At 37.0% G+C, this 22,330-nt stretch overlaps 1 long non-coding RNA gene across 2 annotated transcripts in view; it reads left to right on the top strand.

Annotated features, from left to right (window-relative positions):
* The window catches only part of LOC129136130 (uncharacterized), a 94,944-nt gene that overhangs the window by 28,314 nt on the left and 44,300 nt on the right, over positions 1-22,330 (top strand). The window contains exon 1 of one of the 2 annotated variants that reach the window (XR_008537446.1): positions 17,508-17,708. The exons of the other annotated variant lie outside the window; for it this stretch is intronic. This is a non-coding gene — a long non-coding RNA (uncharacterized LOC129136130). Of the gene's footprint in view, positions 1-17,507; positions 17,709-22,330 lie in introns of those variants that run through there. 2 annotated transcript variants of the gene reach the window in all.

The raw sequence follows: 22,330 nt of genomic DNA, 5'->3' as shown, positions 1-22,330 counted from the left end.
TATACATTTGCCTGTAGAACTGAATAAATGCCTAAAAAATTAGTGCTAAATGGCAGCAACTAGAGTTTACTTTGAAACTGTTTTATTATCCTTCATTGTGTATAATTCACTGAGAAAAATGACACCTGGATGGTGCCCTTTTCTTGTTTTATAAATATTCATTTCTTCCTGGTGATATAAAAAAGGTTGAAATGAAAGTTTCGGGTTTTCCTGGGGAAAAGAAAGAATGACAATTTTCGATTACTGTGCTGCTTATCACAAAAGTAGTTTCATTTGCCTGATAGCTTCATTGACTGGTGTCAAGATAATGCCAAGTAGAGTGTTTTGCTAGCTTAATGCCACCCACAGAGCTAGATAAAATATTACTTTTCACATGCATTATGAAAATAGTAGCTATTAATTGTGCTGCTCAACTGTAAGCTGATCAAACTGCAGAAAACAAGAAATATGGCATTTACGATTTAGGAAGGCACTTTTCTCAAATTTCCAGTCATTAATTCACAGTCTTTGGACCTAAGAATATTTACCAAATTCCTCTAAGTTTCCTGATCTACTGAATATTTACTTATTGTTATGTCAATCAAGTAAAATTCTAAGGAGGTTTGAGACTGAGATTTATTATGGCATTATAACTCAATGTTCTGTTTTTCTACTGCAGTTTAATGTTTTAAAAGGTTAAATAAGAATTGGTATTTAATGTTAACAATAACCATACCTGTTCATAGGCCATTTTCATCAACACTTAAGTATTGGTGCTTATGCCATATCAGGCACTGTTTTAGGCACCACGGAGTATAAAAATGGTAATTTTAGAATTGTGTGCTTAAGTTTTAAATCAAGACTGGAATTTAAGATACAAAAAGTATAATGGCAAAATTTTCCAGAAAAGTAGACTGAGACTAGATTATGAAGACCTTGAATGCAAGGTTGAGGAATATAGATGTAGAAGGAGCCACTGCAGAAATTCCCCAGGAGAGTGGCAGAGCATGTCTATTCTTTAGAAATGTCATTGTGGTCGCAATGCAAATGATTGCTTATGTATGAGAGGGGCCTAGTGCAAGAGGAGCTGAAGTATAGAATGTGCAGGGTTGCATCAAAAGTATAGAGTGTGTAGTGACTGTGAGGATGAAGAGCAGAAATTACAGTCAGTAGCATAGAGGCAATGCAGGGTTCTCTTACATGACAATAATGGCATCATTATTATTGTTAATTACCAATAATAGTTGTCTCCTATAGCTGGAACAGGACCTCTTGGGTCATTTAGATGGTCCTGATAGCATGATCATAAATGATCTGGGAGATGACTCAAGCAGTCTGTGGTCCAACCCAAGGTCCTGCATTCTTTATCTTCTTGAAGCTATAATTTGTAAGAGTGACTTGAGGGAGAGTGGGAGAGCGACAAAGTTGGCCCCTAGATGTCATGAAAGGCATGTGTTAGATGCCACCTCTCCAAGCCTTTCAAATATCTTGATCTTTCATCTTCATACCACACTTCTTTCCAAGGTCAGGAGGGGTCAGTGTGGTAACTCACCATGTGACGCAGACTGAGCCTGAGATCTAGAAAGTGACTGGCCATTGATCATCTAACATATCATTGGAGGTGGATGAATCCAACAAGCAATGTAGTTTTTGCAACTGATTATTGGACTGAAACAGGAAGAGATGAATAAATTTTTATTTAAAATCATGGCAGTTTATTTGACCTGTCTCCTGAGAAGTCATTTACATTGGAATTCGACCATCAAACTTCTCAGCTGACACCCTTCAATAATTGTTGGGAACAGGCCCCCCAAAATCTGTCCATAAACTGGTCCCAAAACTGGCCATAAACAAAATCTCTGCAGCACTGTAACATGTTCATAATGGCCCTAACGCCCAAGCTGGAAGGTTGTGGGTTTACGGGAATGAGGGCAAGGAACATCTGGCCAGCCCAGGGCAGAAAACCGCTTAAGGCATTCTTAAGTGACAAACAATAACATGAACGATCTGTGCCTTAAGGACGTGCTCCTGCTGCAGTTAACTAGCCCAACCTATTCCTTTAATTCGGTCCATCCCTTCGTTTCCCATAAGGAATACCTTTTAGTTAATCAAATATCTATAGAAACAATGCTAATGACTGGCTTGCTGTTAATAAATATATGGGTAAATCTCTGTTCAGGGCTCTCAGCTCTGAAGGCTGTGAAACCCCTGATTTCCCACTTCACACCTCTATATTTCTGTGTGTGTGTCTTTAATTCCTCTAGCGCCACTGAGTTAGGGTCTCCCCGACCAAGCTGGTCTCGGCAAATAATAAGAGCTAGTGTGACATATGACAGATGAAAAGAGACTAATATAGTGGTTATCTTAATAAGAAATCCTACAAATAATTAGCGTGGTAATAAAAGCATATATTTGTAGATCTCAATTTAAATTCTGGGTCTACTATTGTAAGTCAGATAAACTTGGCAGGTTACTTTACCTTTCTACCCTCAGTTTCTTTACTTTCTGTCAGTAAGATATGAATGCCAACATGACAGATTTGTTTTTATATTAAAATGAAATACTATACACTTAAGGCAGGTTCTGGGAAATAATAATGGCTCAAAATTTTAGTCATTATTATATAGAAAAATGAATTGCAAAGTCATTTTATGGGACTCTATTTTCAACTTTTATGTGGAACTGCATTGTATGAAACAGCAAAGTACAACTTAGTATCCATTTTGTAAACTCAGCTGTATGGCATTTTTTTCCTTATTATTAAATAAAGTATTAAGGACAAATCTTAACCCATATAGTCTCTAATATATTAACATTAATATAATAAATAGTCCCTTTTATTGTATGTGATTTTTATTGATGTTTTAGAAAATAAAGTATTTGTAAATAAATAAAGTAAAATTCCAACAAAATGTTTACAGAATCCGAGAAGCATTCCTGAGGAATTCCAATCTTTTCTAGAACACAATTTTTAAAAAATCAAACAAGAATGTAGTATAACCCCTGCACTTCTCATTTTGTAAATGAGAAACACCCCGAGAAAGATTAAATGACTTGCTCACATGAACAGAACACATCAGATCAGTGGCAAAGCCGCAACTTGTTCTCCTTTGCTCTTGGGAACAGACAGAGCTAGGGAACAGAATACTCTTTTATTTTTATTTTTATTTTTTTATTTTTTTAACGTAGGGTCTGGCTGGTTTACCCAGGCTGGAGTGCAGTAGTGTGATCTCAGCTCACTGCAATCTCCAACTCCTGGGCTCAGGCGATCCTCCCACCTTAGCCTCCTGAGTAGCCAGGACTACAGGCACACACCTCCATGCCCAGCTTACTTTTGTATTTTTTGTAGAGATGGTTTCACCGTGTTGCCTAGGCTGGTCTGGAACTCCTGGGCTCAGGCGATCTGCCCTCCTCGGCCTCCCAAAGTGCTGGGATTACAGGCATGAGCCACTGCACCTAGCCATGAACGGTATACTCTTCTGATAACTAAGACACACTCCAGGCAGAACCTGCTCTGTGTGTTCAGCTTTGCTATCAAGACCACTCAGTTGTCTTCATTTCATCTTTCTTAGCAAAGCTATGGAAACAATCATGAATGATGTGAGCAAAACTCATAAATACAGATGTTCTTGAAGGGCAGGGTTTTCAACAGCTTTGTTCACTATTCAATGTCCAATGCCTAAAACAGCCTTGCTCATTACTATTTTCTTATATCTATGGAATACATTCCTGTTTTCTGTACCATGATTGGGACTATGGGTGGGCATGACTTCTATAATAATAATAATAATAATAAAGATAATGATATTAATAAAGATTTACTGTATTACAGGCAATATCCTAAGCATTTTATATATAATAAAATATTTCATCATCTCAGTAGATTTACCCGGTAGGTGTTTTCATCTGCATTTTACAGATAAGAAATTTAAGGAATGCACAGTTGAAATCATTTTTCAAAGTTGCGAAGCAAATGAATGGCAGAGCCAGTATTCAAACTAGATGCTAGAGTTTGCACTCCAAACCACTCGAAAATGACTATAAGATAAAGTATGCAGATCATTTTATTTCTGTGAGTTTATTGTTGTTTCAGAATGAGATTAGGTTTGAAATTATATATGGATACCACATCCAGAGGGGAGAGGTGCCAGTCCTTGTAGGAAATTTAGCGAAGAAGTCAGAACTGGTACCAGATCTGGGCCAGGGATGACCTAAAGTGTCTGATTATCTGCCCGTGGTGGTTTTAACTGTATTACCACAAATTATTTGGTACTTTTCCCTTCAAGAGATGGAGCCTTACTGTCCTCAGTGTGAGTGTGGGCTGGACTTGGTGATTCACTTCTAGTGAATAGAATGCAGCACATCTGCTGTCGTCACCTGTGAGCGTAACTTTAGAGAATGACATGGCTTATGTCTTGGATACCATCTCTGTCCTGATCGCTTGGCCTGAGGAAAGCAAGCTGCCATTTTGTGAATGGCACTATGGATAGGCCTACATGGCAAGAAACTGAGGTATTCAACCATAGCCAGTGAGGAGCTCAAGCCTGCCTATGACCACTTGAGTGAGCTTGAAACTCATCCTCCAGTTCTGAATAATTGCAAGCCTGGCCAAGAGTTGACTATGACCTTGTGAGAGACCTTAAGCCAGAACCATCCATCTAGGCTACTCTTGGACTCCTCCTGCCCCAGAGGAAGAAAGAGATAATAAATGTCTTAAGATGCTATGTTTTGGAGAAATTGTTGCACATCTGTAGATAAGTAATATACTGACCTCAGTTATCCAGAGAATGAACTATATAACAAGAGTTGACATAAGGCAATATTCTTTCTGATTTTTAAGCTTTAATCTCCTTGATATATTTATTTAGTTTATATCATAAAGTGTGAACATTCACTTCTTAGAAGAGGCATTTATCAAACTGAGTCATGTAAATACCCCCTGTGGGGGTCTTTACCCATGCCCCATACAGAGCCTGAGATGGGCACCTAAGAAGCACTTCTCCACCCCATTTGCTTTATTTACTGAAATCTCAGAGGCCCAAACCATGTCCATCTTAGTGATTATTTTTCCATTGTGCCATTAATAAAAGAAAAAGTACTTGCTGGTCTGGCAGAAGACTAATTGATAGAGGGAAAAGAAATAAACAAATTAGAGCTGGTAATTCTATTGTGATAAAATGCCTTAATGCTAAAATTACATTGTAAAGCTGGATCATATAATTTCTGGGGGAGGCTTTTTAATGTACATTGCACATTAAAATGCATTTGTATGTGCATTTTAATTTGATGAACGGTGACGCCTTCCCATTCAAAATGCCAAGTAGTAGTTGACAAAGAGTTCAAGAGGGACTGAAACAAACAAAAGGAAAATGTCTGTGTAAACATTTTGATCCCCTATCAGATCATGCTAAGGTCATACTCGGAAAATTTTGTTAAAGTACAGAAATTAGTATCTCATGCAAAACCAGATGCCAGGCCTTATGCATTCTGTATATATAGTCGTAGTCATTTTTTTTTTTAATTTTAAGAAAAACGGCATTCCAAAGCATACTGGAAAATTTAGATCCTAGCTGATGGTAGCAGAAAGAAAGTATTTTCTTTTCTATGTTCCATTTGCCTGTGATGATAGTGACTTGAACTAGAGTGATAGTTATGAAGGCTGTGAAAAGTAAAAAGTCATTGGGACCAGGATATTTTTGTAAATAGAGTTGGCAGGCTCATGGGTCAGAGGTGGAGTGTGAGACAGATAGAGTGATAAACCAAGATCAAAATCAAGATTTGTCCTGAGGAATGGAACAATCCTATTAATAATAATTACTATTATTAACTGTAATTGAGAACACTAGCAGGTTAACAGATAGGTGGTAGGGAAAGGCAGTGATTCAGGAGTTTCATTAAGCTAGCACTGCTTATTTATACCTAAGTCTAGATGTCAGCTAGGCAATTGTATTTAGGGGTCTATATTTTAAGAAAAAAGTTGGAATTGAAGATATAAATTTGGGTATTATTAGATTATAGATGTGATAGTCAGCCTCCAGAATGGCCTCAAATGTTTCCTGCTTACTTGTATTCACAGCCTTATTTGGTCTCCTCATTCATTTTACCAGGTTGGTACATGCGACTAATAGAAAATGGCAAGAGAGATGCCATGCCACTTCCAAAATTAGGTTATTGTATCATCAGGGTTCTCAAGAGAAACAGAGCCAAAAATATTTATGCGTGTATGTGTGAGCGCATGCACATATGTGTGCACACACGTGTGAGCATACACAAAGAGAGAGATGTTATTTTAAGGAACTGGCTCATGCAGTTATGGAGGCTGGAAAGTCCAAGATCTGCAGCATAGATCATTAGTATGGAGACCCAGAAAGAACCATGTCCAAAAGCCATTTTTTAGTAAAATTTGTTCTTGTTCAGGGCCGGTCAGTCTTTTTATTCTCTTCAAGCCTTTAACTTATTGAACTAGATCAACTCATATTATAGAGGGCAGTTTTCTTTACTCAAAGTTCACAGATTAAAATGTTAATCTTATCCAAAAACACTCTTATGGAAAAATCCAGAAAAACAAGTGGCCAAATATCTGGACATTGTGGTCCAGCTAAGCTGACACATAAAACTATCCATGTCAATTTTAGAAGACATATGGCTTCATTCTTGCTCTCTCTTGGAACACTTATTTTGGGAGAAGACTGCTGGCATGTCATGGGGATACTCAAGCTCCCCTGTGGAGAAGTGCCTGTGGTAAGGAATAGTTTTCTGCCACTTAACTGAGTCATCTTGGAAGCAAGTCCTTCATACCAGTCCAGTCTTCAGGTGACCTCAGCTGTAGTCAAGAGTTTGACTGTAACCACATGAGAGAGCCAGAATAAATCCACTCAGCTAATCTGCTCCTGGATTCCTAACCTTCAGAGAAGGTGTAATACATCACGTTTATTATGTTTAAGCTGCTAAATTTTGGGCAATTTGTTATACAGCAACAGAAAACTAAGGCAATGTATTTAAAGCCATTGGTCTGGGGTGACCTTCTAGAGAGTGGATGCACATAGAGAAGCATGGTGTCAGAAAACTTACACCCATGGCATGCCTGTGTTTAAGTATGAGAAGCCAGGGGAGGAGAAGATACAGCTATATGACTTTGGCAAATTACTGGCATTTAGTTTCCCAATCCATCAACTAGAGATAAGAAGAGCCTACACTGATCTGGGAGAAAATTAACGAAGTAGCATCAGCAATGTATATAAAACAGTGTCTGCAACATAATAGAGTCTCAATTGTTGTTATTTTTCCTCTTCCTTATTCCCTACTTGTGGTAGTTTTAGGTTTTCATTCTCTTTGACAAGACAGAATCTCAGATGCTTGCATAAGCATTGTGAAGTGTAAAAAATTTTCAGAATTATTTTAAAGATATCTTCCTTTCTCTTCAAATTAGTGCATTACAAAATCAGTTTTCTAAGTTTGGCAAAATCATTTTATCAAAATATGCACCTATGCCTTTAGAATTACAGTAAGTCCGCATTTAACATCATTCATAGATTCTTGGAAAATGCAGGTTTAAGCAAAATGATTATAGCAGATTCTCTAATATCGTTTCATTCAATATTGTTTTTTGTTATAATTCTGATGAGAAATAAATTGGTTCCATTATACATCATTTAGCTAAAGATGCAGGATCCAAGGATGTATGAACAATGCTAAGTGGGGACTTACTGTATATGCAAGAAACATTTGTGAGGAATGGGCTTATTAGGGACTTACAGAATAATTTAAGTTTTACTTTTAGTGTTATTCGTGTTTTTCAAAAATTATTTTATATATCTGAATGTTGTGAAATTGTTTTCAATAGTGCATTTTTTTCTGGATATAATATCCTGGGGATATTTTTAAATAATGAGAAGTTAAAAGGTATCTATTCAAAGCCAATGAGTATAAAATGTATTTTCCTCAGAAATTATTTAATGTCACATTTAGAAATACTGTGTAGCTGAAGTTTGAGATTAATAATTGAGCATTTGACAATATTCTTCCTTACTTGGCAGTCAAATGCTTTGAAAAAGACTTAACACTCTCTCATTTCATAGCATACTGGAAAAATTAAGCTATTATTGATGGATGTAGAACACGGGAGAAGTTATTTATTTTGTTAGACTCCCTTAGAATTTTGGAATGAAGATTCTATAAAACTGTTTATTACATTGTTGTGAAAAAAACATACTGACCAGATCAAAAATTCCATTTTAGACTATGCTGCTTGCATTTCCAAAATTGTGGGTTCAGAATACATTTTTAAACATCTTTTTATGTAAGCCTGCATAGAAAAGGAAATGTAACTTTGTCTGGGTAATATCATGTAGTAGTCTGTTCTCACACTGCTATAAAGATACTGCCTGAGACTGGGTAATTTATAAAGAAAAAAGGTTTAGTTGACTCACTGCTCTGCAGGGCTGGGGAGGCCTCAGGAAACTTACAATCATGATGGAAAGCAAAGGGGAAGCAAGGACCTTCTTTACATGGAGGCAGGAGAGAGAAGAGCATGTGAAGGAGGAACTGTCAAACACTTACAAAACCGTCAGATCTCATGAGAACTCATGCGCTATCATGAGAACAGCATGGGGGAAATTGCCCCCAGGATCCAATCACCCCCCACCAGGTCCCTCTCTCAACACTTGGATATTATGGCCATTACAGTTCTAGATGAGATTTGAGTGGGGACACAGAGCCAAACCATATCACATCCCAAGTCTTAAATGAGAACATGTCTACTATATGGGCACAGTGCATTTGCATATCTAAAATTTTTGTCTGTTGCCTTTTTAATTAATTCTGTTTGACTCTTTACTGGTACTTAGAGCATGTGGAAAATCTATTACAATCATTCACTTTTTGCTTCCTAAAAAATAAGTTTAATTGCCAGAAATAAATGTTTAATGAGAGAAGATCATGGGGATTTATTCAGTGGTTACTGTGTCCTAGGTCTGGGAACCTGAACACACACTCAGAGATGAAGATTTATGTTCAATGAGTTTATAAATATTTTCCGCAAAATTACCTGTAAGAGGCAGAGAAGGAAGATTGGGCAGAGAATAGGTTAACCTGAAGGAATGTAGCAGCGGGATTCTAGAGCTGGATTAGACCTTCATATTTGTTCCAGTACCCCTGAATTGAGTAGTCACTGGATACAGACTGCTCCCAAAGAGAGTAACGTAAGCCTGTAAGTCAGTGGAGTATTGGAACCTGTTTATACTGGCTCAAGAGAGCCAATTATTAAATACCCAGTATTTCGCTACCTGGTTGTTAAATTATTGATACCTTAAACTAGACCATGGTAGAAACATTTACATAAGGGCTTACTTTTGAACAGCCAGTGTAATCACCAAAATACTAGAAGTATCCTTGGTCGAGGTGGTTTCCTTCAGCAAAAGTTAATGTCTGGAGAGGTAGTCAGCTGTGAGCCATTAGTAGGCAGCAGTCCCAGAACCTAGAGGAATGAGTATCTCAGTCATGAAAGGAGAGATTAGGGCAGTGAAATATGACATACACTATCGTCCACAAAATGGGTCACTCGAGTTTGTGTAGTAAGTGCATTCGTCTAAGAAAGTTTCTTCCAGAATTCCAGTTGATCACTTTTCCTTGGGTAAATTAGAAAATGAAAATTTTTTAGCAGGCTTTGCTGTACTTGTTCAGTTACCATAAACATTGAGTAAAGAATTACCAAAAGACTCCTAAATGGATCATCTGGGCACTGAATTTATTCATTCTTACTCCTGTTAGCCCTAGTACCCAGTGATGATCTGGGTGAATTACCCCAGGCCGAATGTTGACTTCTCTCTTTCTCCCTGGTCTCTTAGTGCAAAGAACTTGAAGTGAGCAAGAAAAAGCCTGAAAATAAAATTAAAGAGGATTCTAACTCTGGGACCCGGCAGAAGTGTTACTCCTCTGGGAACAAGAATCTCTCAATCCCCAGATTCTAAGGTCGTAGAGAATGGAAGCACAAATTTCCTACCTAAGTTATTGGGATTAACCATAATTACAAGCTGCTACTACTTCTACCTCCGTAGTTTCTGGATTTATTTATTCCACCTACTAGAAATTTTACATGCCACCATTTCCAAGCTGATATCTCAGCTGTGTCTTTAAGAGGCTAGTCCCTTGCTGCATTAGGGCAGCAGTTTTGGGGTGGCATCATATGTAATATGGCACCCATGATCATATGCCCACCAACACATCTCCTTTGGTAAAAGTTGATCCCTTGGTCTGCTCTGTTGTTATGCACAATTCATTGTTGATGCAGATACATCAAATATTTTGAATATTCTTAGAAGTGTGCTATCTGAGGCCCTATGGGCAGGAAAGGAAAATTCGTATGCAGAATATATGTTAATTCCAGTCAAGATGAACAGCTACTTTCTAAGGTAGAAGAGATCTAATATACTAAGATTGCCATTTCTGGTGAATAACATCTTCTTGGAGTGTAGAGTGTTGGTTTGTGTTGTGGCAAGTTAGACATTCATCAGAAGCAGTAGCTAGATCAGTCTTAGTGAATGGAAACACATGCTTTAGGGACCATGCTCAGCTTCCATCTCTGACACTATGGCTACTGCATTTCTGAGTTCATCATATTAGAAATGGGTGGTAGAACACAAGGGCTGACTTGGACTACTGTGTATTTCAGTATTCATTCTATTGTTCATGCTTTCTGATAGACATTAATATACATTACAAAGTCTTCAAACTTTGTGACTACTTCTAATATGATCTGGCTCTGTGTCCCCACCCAAATCTCATGTTGAATTGTAATCCCCAATGCTGAGGGAGGGACCTGGTGGGAGGTGAATGAAAGAAAGAAGGAAAAGAAGACCACAGAACAACCAGAAACCAAATTTTTAAAATGGCAGAAGTAAGTCCTTACATATCAATAACATTGAATATAAATGGACTAAACTCTCCAATCAAAACACATAGACTGGCTGAATGAATAAAAAATAAGACCTTTTAATCTGTTGACTACAAGAAACACACTTCACCTATAAAGACCAACCTGAGTGTCCGTCAACTAATGAATGGATTTAAAATAATGTGGTATATATACACAATGGAGAACTATTCAGCAATAAAAGAAGAATGAGTTCCAGTCATTTGCAACAACGTGGATGGAACAGGAGATTATTATATTAAGTAAAATAAGCCAGGCATAGAAAGACAAACATTGCATGTTCTCACTTATTTGTGGGATCTAAAAATTAAAACAATTCAACTCATGGCCATAGAGAGTAGAAGGATGGTTACCAGAGGCTGTGAAGGGTAGTTGCAGGGGTGCCGGCAGGTGTCGAGAGGTGGAGGTTGGGATGGTTAATGGGTACAAAAAATATAAAGAATTGATAAGATCTACTATTTGATAGCACAACAGGGTGACTATAGTCAATAATAATTTAACTATACATTTTAAAATAACTTAGAGTGTAATTGGATTGGTTGCAACTCAATGAGTACATTCTTGAGGGGATGAATACACCATTCTTTATGATGTGTTTATTCCACATTGAATGACTGTATCAAAACATCTCATGTACCCTGTATATGTATACACCTACTATGAACCCACAAAAGTTAAAAATTACAACTAATAAAAGGGAAGAAAATTTTAATATACCTTAGAGAAAGAACAAATCTGGAAGATTGACATTACCTTATTTCAAAATGAATTATAAATCCATAGTAATTGAGCAGGTGTGTTTTTTCTGTTTATAAATATACAGATGAATGGAACATAATACAGAAAATATTAGAAATAGGCCCCTTAAAATATGTTAAGTCATTTGCAGCATGGGTTCTAAGGTAATTTAATTTAGAAAGGATAGCCAACAAATGGTGCTGGAACAACTAAACATATATATGTAAAATGTAAACCTCAGCACAACATAACCTTTATCACAACATAAAAATTTAACTTAAAATAGATTGTACAAGGGGACTTCAAAAATTCATGGAAAAATGGAATTAAAAGATAAAATTAAAAACTTTATTGACATAAGCACAATCAAATTTAAGACATTCCTTTTTACATTATTAACTGAAGAAAAAATGGGTACCCTTCAAAGATTATTTTTAAATTGGGAAACAAAAAGAAGTCAGAAGGAGCTAAATGGGGACTTAAGGTGGATTACTGATAATTTCATATCAAAACTCTCACATAATTGACCTTGCTTGGGGAGAAGAATAAACAGGAGCATTGTCATGATGTAAAATGACTCTGGTGAAGTTTTCTGGGGCATTTTTCTCCTAAAACTTTGCCTAACTTTCTCAAAACATGCTCATAATAAGCAGATGTTATCATTCTTTGGTCCTCCAGAAAGTCAACACGTAAAATACTTCGAGAATCGAAAAAAAAAAAAAAAAAAGGTTACCATGATCTTTGCCCTTGATGAGTCTGCTTTTACTTTAACTCAACCACTTCCATCTCTTGGTAGCCATGGCTTTGACTGTGCTTTATCTTCAGGATTGTACTGATAACACCATGTATCATCTCCTGTTAACAATTCTTTAAAGAAATGCCTCAGGATCTTGATCTCACTTCTTTGCAATTTTCATGGAAAGCTCAGCTCTTGACTGTAGCTGATCTGGCACAACAGTTTTGGCACCCATCAAGTGGAAAGTTTGCCCAACTTTAATTTTTTAGTTAGAATTTTGTAAACTGAAACAATTGAGGTGTCTATGGTGCTGGCTATTGTTTTTGCTGTTAATCATTGTTCTTCAACTAGGGCCAAACAAGATGGATTTTTTTCCTTGCAAATTGATGTCGATTGTCTGCTTCTGCGGGCTCCATCTTTAACCTTGTCTTGTCCCTTCTTAATATAAGTTATACATTTGTAAACTGCTAATTTCTCTGGGCATTGTCCCCATAAATTTTTCATAAAGCATCAATGAGTCACTATTCTTCCACCCAAACTTCACCATATATTTGGTATTTGTTTTTGTTTTAATTTTAGCAGAATTTATGTTGCTCTGATGGGGCTCTTTTAACTAATGTCTTAAACTTCTTAGTTCCTCAAACTAGATCCTGTTAAGACATGTTATAAAAAGTTAGTATGAGCTTATTTTGGTATGAAAAAAATTTAAAATTCACGCATAGATTTTTTCATAATAGTCATTTTCTATGAACTTTTGTAAGACCCCTCATTGATCTAAATGCAAAAGATAAAATTATGTAACTTTTAAAAGAAAAATTTTGTGCCCTTGGGCTTAGTAATAATTTCTTAGCTTAGAACTCAAAAGGTGCAAATCATAAAAGAGAAATTGATAACTTGTACTTTAAAATAATATAGAATGTTGGCCTGTTGAAAGACATTGTTGAAAAAAAGTGTTAAGATAAGCCAAAAAGTGAGAGAAAATATTTGCAAACAGTTATCTGATAAAGGACTTTAACAGAAAGTATATAAAGAACTCTAACAATTTAATAATAAGAAAACATACAATCTAATTTTAAAAATGGACAAAAGATTTCAACAGACACCCCTTTCACCAAAGGAGACAAATGGATAGCAAATAAGTACATGAAAAGACGTTCAACATCATTTGTTTTTAGAGAAATATAAATTAAAACCATGTGGATGTACATGCCAATAGAATGGCTCAACTTGAAAAAACTGACAATACCAAATGTTGACAAGGATGAGAAACAACTGGAAACTCATATATAACTCTTGGAAATGCAAAATGGTACAGACACTTTGAAAATTGGCAGTTTCTTATGAAGAAAGGCATAGTACAAATCAATCTGAAGCCAACAAAAATGAAAACATTTGACCACATAAAACCTCTACTGGAAAGTTTATAATAGCTTTATTCATAATAGCCCAAAATTAAAAACAGCTCAAATGTCCATCTACTGGCTAATGGACAAACAGATGGTGGTACACCAATGTAATAAAATATGGTTCAAAAAATCACAGACTATTAACACATGCATAAATATGGATAAATCCCAAAATAAAAACTTTATACAAAGAGTACATATTATATAATTGCATGTAGATGACATTCTGGAAAAGACCAAACTATTGGAACAGACTTCAGAACAGTGGTTGCTATGAGCCAAGGGGCAGGGAAGTGAATTCATCACAAAATGGAGGAGAAGATTTTTTGGAGTGATAGAAATATTCTATATTTTTACTGTGGTAGTAGTCTTTATATGACTATATACGCTTGTCAACACTCATCAAATTAAATTCGAGCACAAATTTAAATTTTATTATATAAATTATAACATAATAAATCTGGCCAAGAAAAAAGAAAAGATGTGGTCATCCCTACTTGTAGATCAGATCTTTATTCCTTAAAATTTGAATATTTCAAAGAAAGGACTAATACATCTTATGAAAGTAGCAATCAGAACACAGCAAAATACAGTGGTTAAAAGCACACGTTCATTCTACTTCTCTGCCTCCTGGAGCACAGGCAGCCTTTCTTCAAGATTCTGAGGAAGCTTATGCTCCTAGAGCCAGTAATTCCACATCATTTGGCAGCGGAGGACTTACAAGGTCCTGGTGCCCATTTAGCTGTCTCAGTCAAATTTTGCACAGCTTCAAGGGTTGTAGGCAAGATTTATTAAGGTCAGGAACACCTTCTGTTCAGCTTTTGATCCTATTGTTGGATAAAAGTTGCAAAAGGGGCCGGGTGCGGTGGCTCATGCCTGTAATCCCAGCACTTTGGGAGGCTGAAGCAGGCGGATCACCAGGTCAGGAGATCGAGACCATCCTGGCTAACACGGGGAAACCCGGTCTCTACTGAAAATACAAAAAATTAGCTGGGCACGGTGGTGGGCGCCTATAGTCCCAGCTACTCGGGAGGCTGAGGCAGGAGAATGGCGTGAACCCGGGAGGCAGAGCTTGCAGTGAGCCGAGATAGCCACTGCATTCCGGCCTGGGCAAAAGAGCCAGACTCCGTCTCAAAAAAAAAAAAAAAAAAAAAAAAAAAGGTTGCAAAAGATTCCTCCATCCCTGAATAGGGCAAACATTTCTATTCCCGCTACTCCACTGAGAACACTGAGAAAAATCATATTTCTGAATCTCAGTGACAAAAGTCCTGGAGAAGCTGGACTTGATTTAATATTTGTTAACTATTTAATATTTTTAATATTTAACATATTTAATATTTTTAATATTTAACAAATATTAAATCAAGTATGAAGCAGTGCTCAATGTACCTACTGACATTCCAGTTTGGTTCATCTTTTAACAAATATTAAATCAAAAATCAAAGATGATCTCCCAGGTTAGTGGGACCTCAACTTCTGCCTGCTATTTTTTCTATGCTAGGGGCCATGCCCACAGATGAATAATAATGTGGTAATTTGAAGTTTTAAAGTCAAATGGCGCTTATAAGGCATCATATAGTTATGGAATTCTGAACATTTTTGATAAAAGAAAGAAAAAAGTTTAAAGTGAATGAGAATAAAATAAAATGTGATTGATTTGAGATGTGAAACCTTCTGAATGGTAAAGATTGCACACTACTGATGTATTGCAGTGATGGCAGTGGAGAGAAACTACAGGTTTCTTGGCCTTATGGAAGAGTTGGTGCCTAAAAAATTGGAGGGAAATCTCTCTGTGGTAAATTTTTAACTTGGGAAAATTACATACTGTGGTAACTCAGAGTTTGCGTTTTAGAGAATGGCAGACCTTGTTTGAAATCTTAATTCTGCCACTTTCCAGGTAAGTGACCTCAAACAAGTCATATAAGCTCTCCAAATCTCTATCAAATCATCTGAAAATGAGAAAGATGAACATTATCTAACAAGGTAAGCTGAAGAAAGCATAAGAAAATGTATGCAAAGCACCTAACATGGTGTTGGTTCATAGCAAAGCTTAAGAAATAGAATTCAAATTGTTCTCATTATCATTATCATCATTAAATTTTACCTGCAAATCAGGAAGGATGCAGACACCCAGTTTTCAGACATACACCTGGTGGCACTGAATATTTTTGTTTTTTAGTGAGTATGCATAAGTATGTTTGTGGATGTTTGTGTTTCTAGGTAAATGCTCATCTACATCACCTAGGATCTACTAAATTAAAAATAAAAACTATTTCTAAGAACAAACAAACATTTGAATATTGAGATTACAGAAAATGAAATGCCTGGACTATAAATACTTTATTCATGGTATATTAAAATCAATATAAATGAGTATAAATGAGTTATTTGTCACACCAGTAAATTAAAGAAACACAAAATACAAATATGAACTGTTAAAATAGCTACCAGCAATACTGAATCACAAGAAAATACATTTTCTCTTTATTTCTCACAGTCCTCCATATAGTCAAACTATTAACCCACAAACTGGTTTTCAAAAAAGAGATCACCATGCATTATCAGTAGAAATTAGAGAAAGTCTCTAAAGTGTCACACGCATCCGTGTGAAGAAACAACGAAACAGGCTTTGTGTGAGCAATAAATCTTTTTAATCACCTGGGTGCAGGCGTGCTGAGTGCGAAAAAGGAGTCAAAAACAAAGGGAGATAAGGGTGGGGCCGTTTTATAGGATTTGGGTAGGTAGTGGAAAATTACATTCAAAGGGGTTTTCCTCTTGTGGGCAGGGGCTGGGGTTACAAGCTGCTAGGTGGGGAGCTTCTGATACTCATTGTCTGGGAGAAGGAATGTCACAGGGTCAGTTGATCAGTCAGAGTGGGGCAGGAACAAATCACAATGGTGGAATGTCATCAGTCGAGGCAGGAACTGGCTATTTTCACCTCTCCTGTCGTTCCTCAGTTGCTCCAGGCCATCTGGATGCATATGTGCAGGCTTGGGCTCAGAGGCCTGACATAAAGGACCATTTTTTAATTTTAATTTTATTTTTTTCCTTTCACAAAATTTAAATTGTGAGTATTTAAATTTGTGTTCCCATTTGAGATTATGCTTTGAAAATTATTGGGCTTCCATAATAGGTATAGGAGGAAACTTTTCAATTAAAAACTATATTGTAGAATGAAAACATAAGAGAAGCACCTAATTAGATGTCTCCCTAACCCACCACCATTAAACTCCACATATATTCAAAAGGAAATTTTTATATCATCACTAGATGTTTGATGCCAAAACATTAAACATTTTCTCCACATATAACAGAGAGCTATTAGAGGGGTAACTTTAACCAGGGTCTCATTTACACCTCCAACTTGCCAGGAATTAATAGAGAAGATTCTTGGAGAATCTTGGCACAGTTTTTAGTCTTGAGAGGCAAGAGTTAAATGAGAGGGCAGATGGAAAGAAGGGCACTTGAAATCCCCGACAGCACTGCTGTGCTGTCACTCAGGTGAGTAGCTCCTTTGGGGCAGCTCATGTGTGTGGTTGGAACTGCAACCTCAGTCACTGGAAGCAGTCCTAAGCTGGGCATTCCTCTCATGTTGTGGCAGCGGTCGACCAGAAGGGACGCCGTCATCCTAGTCAAACAAAAGAGTTAGCTGCAGAAATCAGCAGGCTTAGAGGCTTTTGAACAAGAAAAACCACAGGGGAGGAGCTGCCCACATAGCCTGGCCCCTCAGTATACCATTTCTGGATCTCAGAATTATCCATGTAAATTTGCATCAACCTGCTGCTGAGCTTACTGCCTGATCGAAGTATACTATCAGAAACCAAGCAGTGCTGAGAAAAAAAGAAAGAGAAAAGGAAATGAATGCACCCAATTTGTGGGCAAACACCTAGCTGATCCAGATGGATGTCCCCTCACTACGGTAATCATGTAGACAAATACTGGCTTAATAAATATATATATATATAATTAATATATATAATTATATATGTATGTATCTCTATGTCTGTATCATATCTATATTTATGTGTATATTTTCATGTAGATATTTATCTAACTATACCTATATACCTAATTATAAAAATTGTGAGCCTTATTCAGTTTTGTGTGCTTAATGAGATTTCTGAAACTAAATTTTATTGGAAAAGGATATGAAACACAATTTTAAGATTACTAATAATTTATACATAGACAAACACATATCAGCATCAGACAAGATGCTCCTGGTTGGCATCCCAGTGATACATATCCTTCCAGAAGGCAAGCAGCCAGTGCATACAAAGTAAGTAGTGCCGTGTATGTTTATGTGTTTATGTGTGTGTGTGTGTATACATATAGAGACCACAATTATTTATTGCCCAAATCAGTAATTTACAATTACCTGCAAATTGTATTAGCGTACCTTAACACTGTTTTCTTCTTGAATTGTTCCCTCTTGTAGTTCAGAACTTTTTTAGGGCAAGAAATGGTTTCACAGTACGGTCTCTTGCATTTAGAATTGTTCTTGTAGAGATACAAGACAGCATTGCCGTTACAGCTGGCTTTAGTACATTGTTTAGTTTCTATTTGAAAAACAGTGAAGGGCAAGTGGCCAAACACGTTAGCCCCCTCTCTACTGCTGTGTCCACCACATATGGATTTTCCAAAAGCAAAATGTAAATATGATCAATCCTTTAAAGCAGGGCTGGCAAAACTTTTTCCTGTGAAGGGCCAGATAGTAAATGCTTTAGGCTCTGTATGCCATATGGTTTCTATCACAACTATCAATTCTGCCACTGTAGGGCAAACACTGCCACAGACAGCTTGAGTAAGCAAGAATAAGCATGAATTAGCATGACTGTGTGACAAAATCAGGCGGCAGTCCAGATTCATCTCTTGGGCTGTAATTTACCGACACTGAGTTAAGAGAATGTATAGTCCTCATGGTCCAAACTAATTTCAAAAGAGGACATAAGCATATCTGGTATATAATTTCCTGTGCTTTTCTTTATGTTGAATGCTTCAGGATTAAACAGAAGTAAACCAGTTTAATTCAAAGAAAACGAATAATACAGAAATCTATTGTGTCTCTCCACCTTGCCAGTCTAGTCAACAGAGCCCAAATTCTTTTACCCAAAAGCCTTTTGCTGTGTGACTCAAATCCACCTATCCAGCTATCTACACGCTTGCTTGGTCTCTTGACCTGGCCCAGTGATTTTGAAGGTATATTCCATAGAAGGAATTCCTGAAAGACATTCAAAACAAAGGTGCCCTCTGGTTAAAAAAATCAATTAAAAGTGCAAGCTATAGGTCTCTCTTGGATGTGCATTTTATTTGTCATATTAAAGGCAATGAGAAATTCTGCAGTAAGTAAACCTATTCAATCTATTACATGGCACTTTGTGTGTCATATAATAGATGCTCAAGAAATGCTATCTGATATTCTGGAAATAAAAGTGAAAAAAATGTAGACAAAGCAAAAAAAAATCAATGTGGAAATCAAGCTTGAAATATTCTCCCAAGAGTATAATAGGGGAGGAAATGAAAAGCGTCTGGTTAGTACCATTAGCCTCTTTCAAAGTAAATGTGTGTGAATCATCTTTAACTCTATCATGCAATTTTCTTCTTCACACATTGCCCTCATTTTTATCTAAAGAGACTAGCACTTAAAGATAAGTTAATCAGGGGTTCAAGTGTCAAGTGTCAGAAGAATCTTTATGAAAAACACGGAGTTTTTACAACTTATAAGCAGTTTCCAAGGTTTGAAACATGACTGGCCTAGCACCAGGATGAAACTCCCTCAGAGGCATGTACTATTCAGGCCATGGGTGAATGCTTCCAGAGAGGTGAAAGTCCTCACAGTCCGCTTGTAAGTGGGAGCTAATGGGCTTAGGAAATCTGAAATTAGCTAAGCTGTAATTGTTCAGAACTTTATTATTCTTGTTTACCAGCCCTAGTTAAAAGTATATTGATTCAAATATTCTCTCCAGTTACCTCAGCCTCACTTTACTTTGTAATTCCTTTTTCTCACCCAACAATTTCACCTATCACTTTTAAACTACTATGTGACAAATACATTCTCTTGGTTTTTTTTGTTTGTTTGTTTTGTTTTGTTTTGTTTTTGAGAAAGAGTCTTGCTCTGTCACCCAGGCAGGAGTGCAGTGGCACAATCATAGCTCACTACAACCTCTGCCTCCTAAGCTCAAGCTTTGCCAAGTATCTGGGGCTATAGGTGCACGCCACCACACCTGGCTAATTTTTTTATTTTTTGTAGAGACAAAGTTTGTCAATGTTACCCAGGCTGGTCTCAAACTCCTGGGCTCAAGAGATCCTCCTACATCAGCCTCCCAAAGTGCCAGGAATACAGGCATGAGCCACTGTGCCAGGCCGTTTTCTTATATTTTCAATCTCTTCATAGAATTTTTCCTCCAACCCCATGCTTTTGCAAAAGATCTTCCATGCCGTTGCTTTTCCTCTCCTGTCCTCTCAAGTAGATTATGTGCATATCACACACCAGAAATCACTCAGGGTAGAGAGGTGAGTTTGGTGTTATGCCATTTTCCGGGCCCTTTCTTTCTTCACACTACATTATATTCTCTATAGCTGAAGGTTCATGCTAGACTACTAGAGCAGCTGTGGCCTCTCTCTACTGTGGCCATCTATTCACTTCCAGTTCACGTCTCTTGATCTTTTCTCCCTTTGTCCCTGCTCCTCTCAGAGGCTGGAGTAGGTTTACTTCCGGCTTGCTCTCACTGAATCATATAATTTTCCAAAACTAAATCAACACATGATTCTGGGTCTACTGATGTGTATTTTTTAGTAGAGTGTGGCTCCTTGAGAGTAATTATTATCTTTTTAATGTCGTTATTGTGCCCTAATATTTGACACTATGCCCCCAAGTTTTGCTCTATTAAATATTTGTTGAAGAACAAAATGATTATAGGATGCTGCAGGACAGGAAGATCCCAGGCTTCCTCTCAAACACATCATTAGTGATGTTGATATTTTTCAGCATAATCTTCAGGTCTCCATTCTAATTGCCAGTAGCTGCTGTGTTTGCTGGGCTTTTGCTCATCTATATTTCTCAGAGAGCTCATTATAATCATTCTTTTTTTTCACTAATTCTCTGGCTCCTGGTTCAAGCTCTATGCTTTATCTAAGGTGAATTATCAGTAATCAAAAGGTAGGATAAGGAAGAATATTTAGGTAGATAACTATCCATTTCCATTCAGCTTAGACAGGATATGGAACCAAGTAATCTAGAAATTTTTGCTGCCTCTTATTACTATGGAGAAACTTTCAAATTTGCTGCCTACTAACCCCACTTACTTGGAATCATATCATCACACTCCAACCTCTCAATACCTGGGCTCTGATACCTTCGGTACACTAGGTCACTTCACCTTGAATGTATGGGGTGTTTGAATTTCTGTTTTGGTGCTGGATGAATAATCGATGAATGGTCCCATATTAAGAACTTTGGTTCATAAAGACTGTTTGGTATCTTCCTCAACCTGCTACTGCTGGATAGTCCTCCTAAATCTACATAAGTTCTAGGATCACCCAGGCTACTTTCTAGAAACTTCAAACTCTAATGCTATTTTAATTTGCCCCTGCTCTCATCCCCACATCTGCCTCTTCAATGCTGAGTAATCTTTCTGTAAAGTTACCTAAAGTCCCTACCAAAGCTTACTGTTGATGAAGTCAGCCCACTGAAACATCATTTCTTCCTAAAGGACCAGAGATTTCAATCTATTTTCCTTTTACTTGAATCTTACCTTGATTCTAATGGCCCTGGATTTGGCTGAATTTCAATTAAAATTCTACAGTTGAAAATTGACTCATTTATAATTTTTCCTAAGCTGCTGTAAGTCAATTTAAATTAATCAAATTAAATCAATTCAAACACTCTTAAACTAAAGCTGTTCAAATAAAGAATAATTATAAAATGGCACAAAAAGCCTAAATTACCCTATAGTCCTATCTCCCCAAATGAAATATATGTACCGGGAGCACTTACCCTCTCTAAATATATGGCAATACATGTTTCAATTCCCTTGGCCCATCCTTGACCACACTGGGTCTATCCAGTCATTTTTCCTAGAGAATAATAAGGAAGAAAGTAATGTCTCAAGTTTTTCTTCAAATGAGAAGTTTTCAAACACACACCCATTCTTACAGATTTGCTCAGCAAATTGTTTGCCACCCACCCATTCCTAATTTAATATTTGTCATCATTTGATTGAAATATTCTGTATACAATGCCATCTGCATATGGTGCTTTTTTGCTCTTTACACAGTGTTTGTTGTGCATAATGTTGAAGCATGTTTTTCTATCCATATCACATGAGAAACCAATGGATATACTGAGAAACCGTACTTGCTAATGAAATTGTCCCTTTGCACCCCCTGAGCTGCAGATCAGATTTTCCCCCAATCTCTTTATGAATCATTTTTCTCTAACTTATTACATTCAGGGGGACTCTCCTCTGGAATTCAATGAACTCAGTGACACATTCACACTCTGTGCTACCCCAGACATACCTGTTGTTTGATAAAATTCCC

The sequence above is a fragment of the Pan troglodytes genome, chromosome 8, assembly GCF_028858775.2.
Source record: "Pan troglodytes isolate AG18354 chromosome 8, NHGRI_mPanTro3-v2.0_pri, whole genome shotgun sequence".
NCBI classification, from domain to species: domain Eukaryota; kingdom Metazoa; phylum Chordata; class Mammalia; order Primates; family Hominidae; genus Pan; species Pan troglodytes.
The sequence above is the reverse complement of the archived record's forward strand: the minus strand, read 5'-3'. Positions and strand labels throughout refer to the sequence as shown.